General features: G+C 37.0%; 1 long non-coding RNA gene across 4 annotated transcripts; it reads right to left on the minus strand.

Moving 5' to 3' along the window:
- Nucleotides 1–1,966: 1,966 nt before the first annotated feature.
- Nucleotides 1,967–13,534, minus strand: LOC135463645 (uncharacterized). Of its 4 annotated transcripts, XR_010443569.1 has the most exons (10): nucleotides 13,252–13,534; nucleotides 12,354–12,591; nucleotides 11,844–11,951; nucleotides 11,244–11,366; nucleotides 9,930–10,010; nucleotides 8,448–8,661; nucleotides 4,833–4,904; nucleotides 4,402–4,464; nucleotides 3,660–3,743; nucleotides 1,967–2,644 (listed from the first exon to the last, which is right to left on the minus strand). It is a non-coding gene; the product is annotated as an uncharacterized LOC135463645 (long non-coding RNA). The 4 variants fall into 4 exon arrangements; XR_010443571.1 differs by lacking the exon at nucleotides 9,930–10,010 and having other exon boundaries at nucleotides 8,505–8,661; XR_010443568.1 differs by lacking the exon at nucleotides 9,930–10,010.
- Between the last annotated feature and the right edge of the window lie 56 nt (nucleotides 13,535–13,590).

Below are 13,590 nucleotides of genomic sequence, written 5' to 3' on the forward strand. Positions count from 1 at the left end.
TGAATTTATACTTTATGTAAGTAATGTGGACACAGTATGTCACACCTTTTCTTAATTTGAATAAAACATCGCATTTCAATAGGAAAAAAGGTAGCATTCACCTAACCCTAGCCTAACCCTAGCCTAACCCTGGACAGAGACACCTGCTATTTGAGTGATGAACTGGCACTTCGGGCTCCTCAGCCACTTGTTACCGAGTCCATTCTTCATATACGTAGGCAGAATAAGTTGTGTATTTTCTTGATTTTATATGAATATAGTTTTGGAAACAGGAAAAGGTAGATTTACCTAACCTAGACATATGCGCACTGCTATCTGAGTGAAAACCAGTGTATAAATATCAGCCCTACCTCACATTATAAGCAGGGCTCAAATTAAACAAATTCTGTATCACACGTACTTTCATCCATTTTCTTGCTGTAGATAACATACTATATATTCCTTTGGAAGGTCTGCAGCAACCTGCGAATGGTCGTGGGTTTCGACTGGGATATGCCCCGTGTCCTCCCACCATAACACTTGCCGCCGCCCTACAAGCGAAATATTCTTGAGTGCGGCGTAAAACACAATTCAAATAAATAAATATATAATCAGGCACAGTGTCAGAGAAATAGCGCATATTGACAAATAAATTTCGATTTGGTTATGTTTTGGTTTGAAGTGAATTTGGACTCGCAACATCACCACTTCACAGAACCGTTAAGGACGAAGGAACATTAACATGAAGAATATATCAGGTAAAAAATCCATGGACCTATTTTGCTGGACAGCGTTTCTTGTAAATGATTTCAGCCTTTACTTTGACATGAAAACATTTCTTCATTGAAAACACGAATATAAGCCAACAGAGTGAGCGCAGAAAATTGTATGAAACTTGACGTACTTCTTCTTGATATTCTTTATTTGTTTCGATTTCACACGGTCAAAGGTTGCATAAAACTTAGAGAGAAAAGCCTGGTTTATGGTATGCACAAATAATGGGGATATAGTTCTCTTTTTGCAGATTAAAACTTTGAATTCGAAACTTTTAACAGTATTAGTTAGTAATTAATGATACAGTAATTATTTATTACACTGGAATGGCGTTGTTACACATCGGATGTACATGATGTAAATTTTAAAAGTTTGTGATTCAGGTGGCAGATTTTCTGCTAAACAGTTTCTTCACTGGGGTGACCGGCCTCTGAACACCAAATAATGGAGAAATAGTGAATACATCAGCCTTACAATTCTTTTAAATTATTTCCTAGTTTTTATTTTTACAGCTTGTTACAACCACACTGAAATACAGTTAGTTTTAATGACTACTTATGCCTAAGTATATGTATGGCGTAACATTAAACACCGAAAACACAGGGAGTGGTAAGGCCTTTATTCAAACAGCTTCCTTGTCTTGTTTCCATTGGTCCCATTTCCATTGACCAAGTTGAAATATTGTGAAGGCATTGAACTACAGATAAAATGACATGCATTTAATATGCTAAGTTTCAGTATATATTTGCTGAAGTATAGACCACACATACACACCAAACAGGATACAGTAGTCACTGGGAAGAAGTGCCTGAATGAGCACAATCCTCACAATATACATATTGTGAGGTATGATATATATGTGCAGGTATGATATACATATGCAGTTTATATTTATTTATTTGGTGGTAGGAAAATGAGCAGAGCCTGAGCCTGGAGAAACCAACTGGCCTCTGCAAGTTGCTGGAAGATCTTCCCACATATGGTCGGACAGGAAGCCAGCATGAGCTAAACTTGAACTCACACCGACCTCATTGGTGTGAGGCTCCTGGGTCATTGTGCCGCTAACAATCTCGGCCACGGAGGCCTTATCAGTTTACCTTATCTGTTCTGACACCATTGTGAAAGGGATGAAAGGATACTGTTGTCAACTGAGCATGCACACTCATGAAGAAATAAATTAATTTGATCACAACACAAATAAACTTTGAACCCTTTATTTATACTTATTTAACCAAAAAATATTACAAATGAACATGGACAAAGACATATTATTTGAACATTTACACCGATAAGGCAGTTAAAGTACTTTGGAAATTCATGGTATATGACCTTAAATTTGGACCATCACAAAAATTGTACCTTGTGTCTTATTCTGAGAGTTCTATTAATGTTATAAAGGTGTTTTGGGGTTTGTTTGGAAAGTAGGACGATATCCTAAGGAATAGGAAAGTTATCGCACCAAAAGTATATCTGACAACATTTATTTGCCTCTAAAAATGAACTTTTGGGGTAAAATTTTAAGTCATTCACCTATATGTAATATATATTACACAATTTAAATATTATCACTTTCTACCTTCACTTTAACAAGTGGGCAAGAACTTTGCAATTTCTGCATTGATGTACTCATACTATCAGCAAGAATAATATGTAATGAGCTGATTATTACAAATATGTTATTAATGTTTACTCTTCTCCATATTTGGAAGTTCCCGAGTATAGTCATTCGAGCATTACTGCACACAGTACATTTAGGTCTGTGAAAGGTGTAGGATGCATTTCTGTAGGAGGTCCTGGATTGATGGCTTGCATTTTGCTTGAAGTTCAATGAGATGAAGACAACGATGACAGTGCAAACTGTTCCACCATATCAGAAAATGGAGTTGTCAATCTGCCAATAAATATCACAGATGTTAATGAGAAAATATATATTTGGCAGAGCTGCATGAAGAAAACATTTTTCATCAGGCAAATCAAACACTAGAAGGAAAATGATACACCCATATATGTTTCATACACACTGAATGCAAATCCTTGTTTACGCAAACCAGAATGCCAGTTTGAAGACATGCTGTGCACTTGGTGTTGAAAGTGTCCACATCATGTCTACTGACAGCAGGTAATGCCTCTCACTGAATTAATACCCATAATCAGGAGAAATTAAGAAAACATGACTGCTTTGGTTCACAAAAAGTATACTTTTTGGTAACATTTATGGCATTTACAACTGGAATGTGGTATTCCTCTTAAAGTAAGAGAAGGTTGTGGTTTCCCTCAGTCCGGTTTCCTCTCATCATAACACTGACTGCCATCATATAAGTGAAATATTCTTGAGCATGACATAAAACACCAATCAAATAAAATAAAAAAACTCAGTCATGTGACATCAAACATAACCTGTACACAGTTAGATTGAAGTTTTGCCTGATGAACTTAAATATCGTTCCATTTTTTTCTGTGATGCCCAGAGAACAGCAGATAACACTAAAAATCTGCTGTTTTTCTCATTCTTAAAAGTCACACAACCAGGACCCATTGCTACAGTGAGGCTAAAAAGTGGTAAGCATGTAGATAAACTAACACTCTTTATTTTAGTGTGTTGTAACTATTTTGCCACACTGGACAGTTTTGCCTTTTGTGTAGCCTTTGTGCCATAGTTTCTACACTGTCTGATTTAGTTCTGGCAATTTGTATAAAACTGAAATTGACATCCTAAAAGCTGGAGGTGGGTACATCTCCTTAACAAATGATGTCCCAGCATAATGCCAATGCAAAGACACAAATTTTACCTTTGCAAACCAAAAGTAGGACATAGAAAAAAAACAAACAAACAACTTGCACTTTCTGCAAAATAATTGTATGTGTAGCAGTTTTGGACAATGATTGTAAATATACAAACACATAACCTGAAGTGACATCCTTGAAACCAGAAGTGGGTATATCTCCTTATACTCCTATATTTAGCACATGTAACATCCCATCAGCTGATGCTATTTGGAGGAAAAAAAATGCAATATGTCCATCAGCAAACTGGGTAATGTGACTTGGTGGCCATGTTGAATTTAGTGCAAAACCTTTAATAGCATGCTAGTCTATATAAGTCACTAAAATTTGGAAATTGTGAAATCCTTTTTATGTTTTTTGCAGCCAGTTATTAGAAAACATTACATAAAAACTATGCTATCTGATGAACTTTGAGATGCTGATTGCAAGTCACCAGAAGTTAGCAATTTTATTTTACTACAAGTGGAAAAAATGCAATGAAAATAATTGAAAATGGATCTTTTGAAACTAAGCAAACAAAGGGTTTATACACCGGTAGCTGACACAGACTGAAGCAAAGAAAGTATAATAAACCTTCAAATTTGTTTGTAAACTACAATTGTAAGTATTGTAGATCGAAGAAAAGCAAAAGAACAATACAATGTGAGAATAGGAAAAAAAAAGAGAAACTTGTCCCCTAAATAAATAAAGATTTCAATACAATTGCTCATCAAAGTAATTAGTGTGCATGAAATGTGGAACGCTGAAGTATTTACATTATCTACACTCACAGAGCTTTGTTGAGTAAGCTTGGATGGGCGAGGTATATGTACGATAAATGTACCCTTTAGGGGTAAATTATATGAATGGAATTAATAAACAAACCTGTTAGGACAGTGGCCAAATATGATGAAATTCATGAATATTTGTTATTCAACCAGACAGCTACTACAAAAAAAAAGCAAAAAAAACGAAAAATGAATGTAAAAATGAACATGCTTTGTTATTATTTGTGTATTCTGTAGCTTTTATTATGTAACTTTCTTTTTTAACCTTGTGTATTTATTTCTTTACTAACTTAACTGTTGTTTAATGACATACTAATGTGATGGCAGTAACTTTTATGGGTGGAGGAAGCTGGAGAAAACCCATATGTTGTCAAATGCTTACTGTTACCAATGTGCCCCAAGCTGTGAGCGAGGGAAAAACCTTTTTAAAAAAGCAAGTTGGCGTGACGTTAAAGACTATTTATAACATTACCATTATTTATTTATATAACTGGAGCTTTATACAGTATTCAAAAATATTTGACTTACATGATGATAGCCAGTATTAAACCGGGCAAAGCTTGGGGAAAACTCACGACCATCTTCAGCTTGCTGGCAGACCTTCAAGGATACGAATATAACATTAAGAATAAAGTTAACAGAATCAATGATATGCATGAAGTTGAAAAGTAAAGCACCCTTCAAGGTCATAATTATGGCAAATTAAGATTAATACGACACACGAAATATGCAACAATTATTCATGGAGTAAGCTGGATTTCAAACTTGATGTGAGGTTACACAAAATGAACACATGCACACAAAATTTTATGAGAATGACACAATGAGACCTGTGTGACAGATAGGTGGACAGAGTACGGGTGAGCAGACAGAATGACAAATCAAAATTAATGTCTGTTGCTGATTTTGAAGAATGTGATTAATGGCAAACAAGGCAGTCAGTGAACACCTGTAGCTCTCCTGACTGAGCAGTTCATAAAACTGTATAATGTTCAGCGAGATATGTTCAAATCCTGTCCTCTAAACCAAAATACAGCAGAATGACACAGACACATACACATGTCATTCATACATTAGATAGTACTAAGATGTCGGAATTAAATTTAAAAAAAAGGCCAAAATTATTATGTACTGTCAGAAATATGACTGTTTATTATATACATAGCAGATATAGGTTTCAGAGCAGCTTTGTGGTCAGGTCATCAAACTACATAAAGTAGAATACAGAAAATATTTAAATTCAGAAAATATTGATTCTGTGACAAATTCAGTGATCAGCGCATTTCCACAGTTTTCAAGATAAACAACTAATTTCTGCACCCTTCATTTGTTCGAACATGCTCTATCTGCATTTTAAATTTCAGCTTAATCGCATTAAACCTTGTCAAGAAAATGACACATAAACACTTTCTGTCAATCGTAATATTGCAGAAACAGTACATTAATTGAATGGTGTCTATGCATTGATAGAAAGCACATATTCTTCGTAACCATCAATGCACTGTACATACACTACATAATATGTACATATAAATGTGTCAAATGTAGTCAATCAACCTGTGGGCAATGTTTAAAGGCGTGTATGTCCTCTTCTTTTCCACACAGCTCAAGGATTTTCAGCATACTTACAGAACATACATAGCCCTTATTATACAGTCATTTTCAGCTTACAACTATAGCAGTTTTCTGTCTAGTGTCCAGCAAATACTGGGATAATTGCGATTTTTCACAGCTTAATCACAATTTAGGTCAAAAGTATACACATCAAGAAAAAAAATAAGACCGGGTTCGAGATAAGAACATCAAACTATGTTGGGTGGCATACTTACAATATTTCTACATTCATTCTAGACACAAACAGATTGTACATGCATTATGTAACATGTCTTGTAAATGTGCCAAAAAATCGTAAATCGACCTTTTATCAAATTTTGAAGCCCTGTATATCCTGCCTTAAGACAACTCAAACATTTTCAGCATACATACAGTACATATATAGTCCCTTTCAATCAGCAATCTTGAACTCTACAGGTGTATCAGTTTTCTGTCACAAGACCTACAAATATGGGGAAATTGCAAATTTCTGATCACAATTTGCAACATAACTACATCTTACAGGGAAAAAATAAGAACAAATTCGTGATCTGGACATCAAATTATGTCAGATAGCATATTTAGAATCTTGAAATTCCAAAAAACACACACACACAAAAAAACGTGATATCACTTCCTCTGTATCATGTAAAACCTAATTTGCATAAACATTGCATTCTTTCTTCCAAACAGTCTCCAGGGAACGCTTGTTACGTGTGCTAAATTTCAAGACAATCAGCCAGGGTTCTGGAGAAAATGACTCTCAAACATTTTCATGTCAAATGTATATGGCCGCCACATCACATGACTTGAGGACACCCAAATCTTTACTCAAAAGAGCACATCTCCAAGTCTGTCACCTATCTAAGTTTCACGCATTTCTGTCAAGCCTCTTTCGCTTAGAAGTTTTTCAATTTTGAGAATGAAAAAACTGCAAATTTTTTGGCATGTACTACTTTCGGGTTGTTGACGTCACTTCCGGTAATGTAAAATTTGTCTGCCTGCCTTGGGATGATTGCATCTCTAGCTTCACTGGTTAAGGAGGTATACCCACTTCTGGTTTTGATAATGTCACTTCCGGTTTTGCAAAAATTGCATTTTCGGAATCAGCGTCAAAAACTGCATATGACAGGACTATTTGCAGAAAATCACCTGAACAAGTGTAGACATTATTAGCAAAAAACGAAATTTGGGGTTACAAGACAATTTAACCCAATAGCAAGCTTGTACAATTTTCAACCAAGAAAGTTCTCATTCTCAAACTTAACAAGCCTAGGCTTTGTACACATTCAGTTGAAATTTCTGCTCAGTCACATCAGCCGTTCTGGAGAAGAAGATTTTTTTCAGGTTTTCATCAAAATCCAAGATGGCTGCCAAGTCACATGACAAAATCTACCTAAAAGTTAGGATGCACAACTTCAAGTCCTACAGTCCCCCACAATATGCCTGAAATATTGCCAATGCAGCTTTATGCCATAATCATTCATTCGTTCAAGTCCTACAGACAAACATGTTAAAATTTCATAAACTTCAGAATAACCATTTTCACCAGAAACGCGGCACAATTTTGGTGAGAATAATAATAAAGACAAATAATCTTAACGAACACAAGAGGGAATCAACCCGGAAAGAATGCAGAGCAGTGACTTCTTATGTTATAGATTTGTAAATCGTTGTGGTTGTAAAAGATGCCACTGTGGACTGTGGTATTTGTATACACATGGTGAACTGCATTTGGCAATCCGTGTACTGTTTGTGGCAATTGCAATCCTGTGATTGGTCAAGTCCATGTTACAGGCACTACATTCAGATTGTTTTTTTTTATTAATTTTTTCAGTGGGAATATATGAAAAGAGCCAATGATATTAAGAGACATTGACTAATCATAATAGAGGCTAGTTTGTATAGTGTGACGGGTGCTGCAGACAACAGTGACTACTGACGTGTCACTTTGACATCTTCCCAGATTCCTGTGATTTGTTGTAAGACTGAACCTTAATTTTATGGTTGAACTGACTGACTTGACTGAAACTTATGCTGCTTTAGCACAAGGAAGCACCAATCAAATAAAACTGTCAAAAAGGAAAACTTGAGGTTTTAAATGTAAATGTTTAACTGTCAAGTGGTGCATAAGTGATAGGTTCTGAAGGTGTCAATGGATGTCGGGGATACATAACAGGTAAGTGCTTTTGGTGCATATAAACTCTGAAACTGGATATGCCTGGCAGAATAAAATTATTCAGTGGAGCTCACATTAGATATGAGATTTTGTACTTTTTGAGAAACACAGTGTTTGCCATGGCAAAAGGACAGAGAAAGAGACAGGTGTCAAGGTTTAGGAAAAGAAAAAAACTATTCAATCAGAGGCAATAAAGCAACACTCAGGCTGGTAGGAATGTGCCAAAAACATATGTACATATGAGCAACAGCAGCTGTGTGAGATTGCATGGATTGGACAAAAATTGAATGTGTGAACTTGTTGGACTGCGATCTACAGCCCTATGATGTTGGTGTACTGGCCCATTCGCTCCCACTGTCATGGACTCTTACCAGCAGGCTGAATGCCAGAGATCAAAAGCTGAGTAAAACACCTACAGACTGCTGCACCTGGGAAAGACCGCCGAGCTGTAGAATACCGCATTTGCCTACCACTGGACCACAACATCATACTGTCCTGAAGGGCTGAACTGAGATTTGAACAGCGAGGTGCCTTGGGGTGTGTGCGTCACAGAGAGGTTTGCCTGTGCTGAGTGCGGCTTCTCTTCTAAAAGTAGAAAGTTGTACCATGGAGATACTATCAGGCAAAAATTTATTTATTTAATTTATCTGATTGATGTTTTACGCAGTACTCAAGAATACATCACTTATACGATGACAGCCAGCATTATGGTGGGTGGAAACTGGGCAGAACCTTGGGGAAGACAGACAGACCTTCCCACTTACGGCCAGAGAGGAAGCCAGCATGAGCTGGACTTGAACTCACAGCGACCCCAAGCAGGCAAAGACAATGAAAATGTCTGCTAGTTGGAATGAACCCACACTAGCAATGAAAATGGGTCAGTTACTGAACATGCTGAACTTGCATGCCGTTTGTTGCACTCATTGCAATGTAGTTTGAGACAGTCTAGTCAAGCACAATGAGGCATCAATAGTACAGATAAGGTGAAACACATAACAACCGATGCGGACAGTTCATTATACGCAGTAGCCATGGACCACTGAGTCAGTGCACCATCTGGACACACCACTTGGGGAAAAGCCATTGCAGCAGGGTGAAAGTGATGGCATTCTGTGACAATGTGTTCCCCACAAGGACAGCGGAGTGAAAGAAAGACAGGAAACTGGCTTTGTGGACGACTTTGCATCTAGGTGAAACAGTGAGTGTACAGAGGCCTACTGACAGACTCCAAGTGACATACAGGACTTCATATGTAGAAACCTGACTTGCGTAACAGATGCCATTGTCCTGTGTTATCAGGGAGATCACTGTTTGTGCAAGCAGTATTTGGCTATGACTGAGAAGGATGGCAATTTAATAGATGATCCAGCTAAAATTTTCCATATTTTCAATACTTTCTTCTCAACTGTCCCCATTCTTTAATAGATATTAATAATATAAACAAGGACAATTTTGTTCAAAGTCTTGAAAAACTCAGGGAACAAGTTGAGGGAAAAGTTCTTCATGATACTTTTTACTCCATACCAAATATGTTGTATGTTTCTGTTTTACAATACCTTTTAAGGCTTGATAAAGATAAGGCTAGTGATCTGGACAATGTCAATTCTAAATTTCTTTCATCATCTGCCCCTATTATTGCAAAATCTTTTACCATGCTAATAAACAAATGTGTTATGACCAGACATGGTTATCCCTCTTCACAAAAGGGGTTCAAAGTTGAAAACTATCATCCAATATCTGTCCTACTCAGTTTTTCAAAAATCACTGAACGACATTTACATAACTGTTTATACGAGTATCTCTCAAATTTTAAATTATTGAGCAAAAATAAATGTGGTTTTTGCCCCTCTTACGCTCTTGTGGAACTGTATTGCTGAAAATGGTTGAACACTGGTTTACGGCGACAGATAACACTGAAGTTATTGGAACTGTACCTGTAGACTTCAAGCAGGCATTTGATACTGTTAATCACAATATATTACTTAAAAAACTTAAAGCATACAAATTCACTCAACTGCTCTTACATTCTTCCAGTGATACCTATCTAACACACAACAAATGGTTGTTTGTGGAGGAGAAATGTATAATGCTAAGGATATTAAAGCCAGTGTCTTGCAAGGCTGGCTCCATATTGCAGCCTTTACTTTTTATACTATACATAAATGATCTACCATTATTTCTAAAGAACAATTTTATTATTTCTAATTATTTCTAAAGGGGCAATCTTCCACTCATTTGGCTTGTTCTCTGTATATGCGTTTCAGGGTTCCAGCCAGCATGAGGGCAGAAAAGGGTCGATAATGGGGCGTCTTCCACTACCCTACTATCATATTATTAATATGTGTGGGGAGGAACCAAAGGAGATAACTGCATTAAAAACAGTGTTTAGTGAGTGACAATTTTGAACTTGTTGCTAGCCCTTAGACTGACTATACAATCAGGCAACGTATGGCTTTTAGCCTTGGACAATCTGCTCTGAGTAAAACAAGCCACTTGCTGAGTACTAACAAGGCAGAGGCTTTTAACCTGGCCATCATTAAATGAGTTCCCAAAAACAAACTTTTCTCTCAAAATTTTGAAGAGAGAACACACAGCTGCCTGGAAGGGAGGAAAACAGACAGAGCTAAACCCTCTGCCACAAAGGCCATTGTGAAATGCTTAGGCCTGAGCAACATACACTTTTATGGGAGACTTGAGGATGAGCTACACACAAGCTCTCAATGACACTAAAATGCACTGTTTTCTTCTGTCCCTGACAACTGTGTTTTAATAAAGGAAAGAACAAAAAATAAAGGAGTTCATGTTTGGGAATGTTTTCATTCATGCGTGAACGAGTTCCCCACTGATGCAGATAAGAAAATTTTGAGGGGAGTGTATGAACAGAAAATTACATTAGCAAAAAACATTTAAATGGATTATAATACCCCAAAGAAATGTGAAGATACTAGGTATGACCCAGTTATTAATATGTATACTGAAAGCAAATACATTAAATGGCACACTTGTATGACAAATACTGATAGCCAAAAATTTTTAAACCTAAATTGTTAAGATGAGTATTGATTACAGATGTACTTACAAGACAAACAACCTTACAAACTAAGTAATATGTAAAAATGAAGCACAAACAATATGAATGAATAGGTGAAAACCAATTAAGTGACTACCCCCTGTATCAGTCAATGTTGAACTCTCCAAGAACAAGCTTGCACAGCTCCACCACTTGTGAGCACTGAGTAGTTAGACACATCAGCTTAGAGAATTGGTGGGCTCCATATGAAGGGGATAACCTGTAACAAGAGTAATTATTTTGTCACCCAAGAATTTGAAACACTGTTTAGACATTAAAATGATATTGGCAGCTGAATTACACGTGCATACAAAACAAATGATGAAATGGTAGAAAAGAAAATATGTGTGTAATAAACTGATTATTAGCGTTAGTAGTATGTAAAGTAACACTCTAGGTTATATTTATTTCTTTATTTTATTTGATTGGTGTTTTATGCCGTACCCAAGAATATTTCACTTATACGACGGCGGTCAGCATTATGGTGGGTGGAAACTGGGCCGAGCCCGGGGGAAATCCATGACAATCCGCTGGTTGCTGACAGACCTTCCCACTTACGGCTGAAGAGGAACTCTAGGTTATAGGCAGGAAAGAAAACAGCGATGGAATACACAGTATTTAAATGCTTAACATAACTAGACATAGTTCAACTACTACGTTTAAATTATACACACAAAAAAAAATAAAGAGTACAAACAAGCCTGAGTTTTTGACAAGGTGCATCGATGTGACTTTAGAGTTGACAGCGTGAACTTCACAGCGCATTTGATGAGAGTGCACATTGTATGGTCCTACTTCATGCACACTGAAACAGAGAACAATATGAATATCACAGAAAGCTTGATATAAAGGAACTTGAGGGTAAATTTTAATATTTGTGAGTGAAATTTACAGCAGATAACTGCCCATGCACATAACAAAATGAGAAATGAGAAGTGATTATTGCAAAATGGCTGTCATTTCCCCTTTGACCTTTATGAAACTGAATTTGAAAGAAATGTGTAGTGGTAATTTTGTAACATAACTTCATACTTATTTGCAGAATGCTGAGGTAGTTTCCAGCGAATTGAGATTACAGGTACAAGTGTGAAATACACAGAAAGTTTTCGTTTGGCCAGGATAAAATATGGTAGCCTGAATGTAATGTATGATAACAATACATCAAGTTAAGAATTACCAACTTGGAATGAGTGTACAATTTGCTTACATGTACTTATGTAATCGCTGAAGAATTTCCCTACGTGGGTGACACAAGGATTCGAACTTGGGTCTCCGCAGCCGACGTCCAGCGCTCTACCAACGGAGCTAAAGGGAAATTTCCACTAGCTACTGCTAGTATAAGCACTGGAAAGCTGCTCCTGTTACACTCCTCCCCACTTAAATCCTCCCCTCTCTCCCAAAACACACCCAAGATCACTGGCCCAGAGCTCCACGCTTCTTAGAACCTGTTGGGTCAAGGTACCAGTGGAATGGTTGAAAGATTTCACTACGTCGGTCACATTCAAACTCGGGTTTCTGCAGCTGATGTCCAGCGCTCTACCAACTGAGCTAACGGGCAATTCCTGCTAACTACTGCTAGTATAAGCACTGGAAAGCTGCTCCAGTTACACATATACACTGCCGTGGAACCCAGTTGTCAATGAAACATATGTTTGTTTACACAGCCACTCAGAACAACACCCGGTGACCTAAAGCCCCTGACTAATGCACCTTACCTACAAGATTTGTAAGTTACCGTGCCAACATACATGTACGCAAACATGTGTTGATTATATTATTCATTTGATTCGTGTTTTACGTTGCAAACAAGTATTGAAAGCCAAACTGAAGTTGAAGTATAGCTGTGAAGGGCAGTGATTGCAGGAATATGCTCTGTGCGTTGTACATGAATTATAACTAAGTTAAATTGTAATTATATAATTATAATTAAATCATAATTTAACTCAGCGACCCCACGGTGTCTTGCAATTACACTGTCTTGTAATACTGCACCCACTGATAAAATTGGGGGACGAACAGGAGTTACCAGATAACGCCCCCTAGTGGCAAAATGGGAAACTAAAGTAATTGCTGCACCAGAAAAATCAGCATTTAGGTCCATTTACCTCTCTGTTACTTATGACGTACTGGTCACTGCCAGGATCCCGGGTGCTCGAAACTATATATGAATCCTGATCCCCAGTCGGAATTTCAAGGTTTAAAATTCACACGTTTAAAGGCGAACCAAATGCGATTAAATGATTTTTTCATGCTATAAGGTACATGCATTAATAAAAATATGTTATTATTAAACTATAAATGCTCGGTACCATACCGGTACTGCACACAGGTACCTAATCTATAGCTGTACGTATGTGTAAATAATACACACGTGGTTGTTGTTTCACCATTTTCTACTTCGCTGTGAATTTGGGCTTTGTATTGTGGCATTTGATTGGTCGAAT

The sequence above is a fragment of the Liolophura sinensis genome, chromosome 3, assembly GCF_032854445.1.
Source record: "Liolophura sinensis isolate JHLJ2023 chromosome 3, CUHK_Ljap_v2, whole genome shotgun sequence".
Taxonomy (NCBI): domain Eukaryota; kingdom Metazoa; phylum Mollusca; class Polyplacophora; order Chitonida; family Chitonidae; genus Liolophura; species Liolophura sinensis.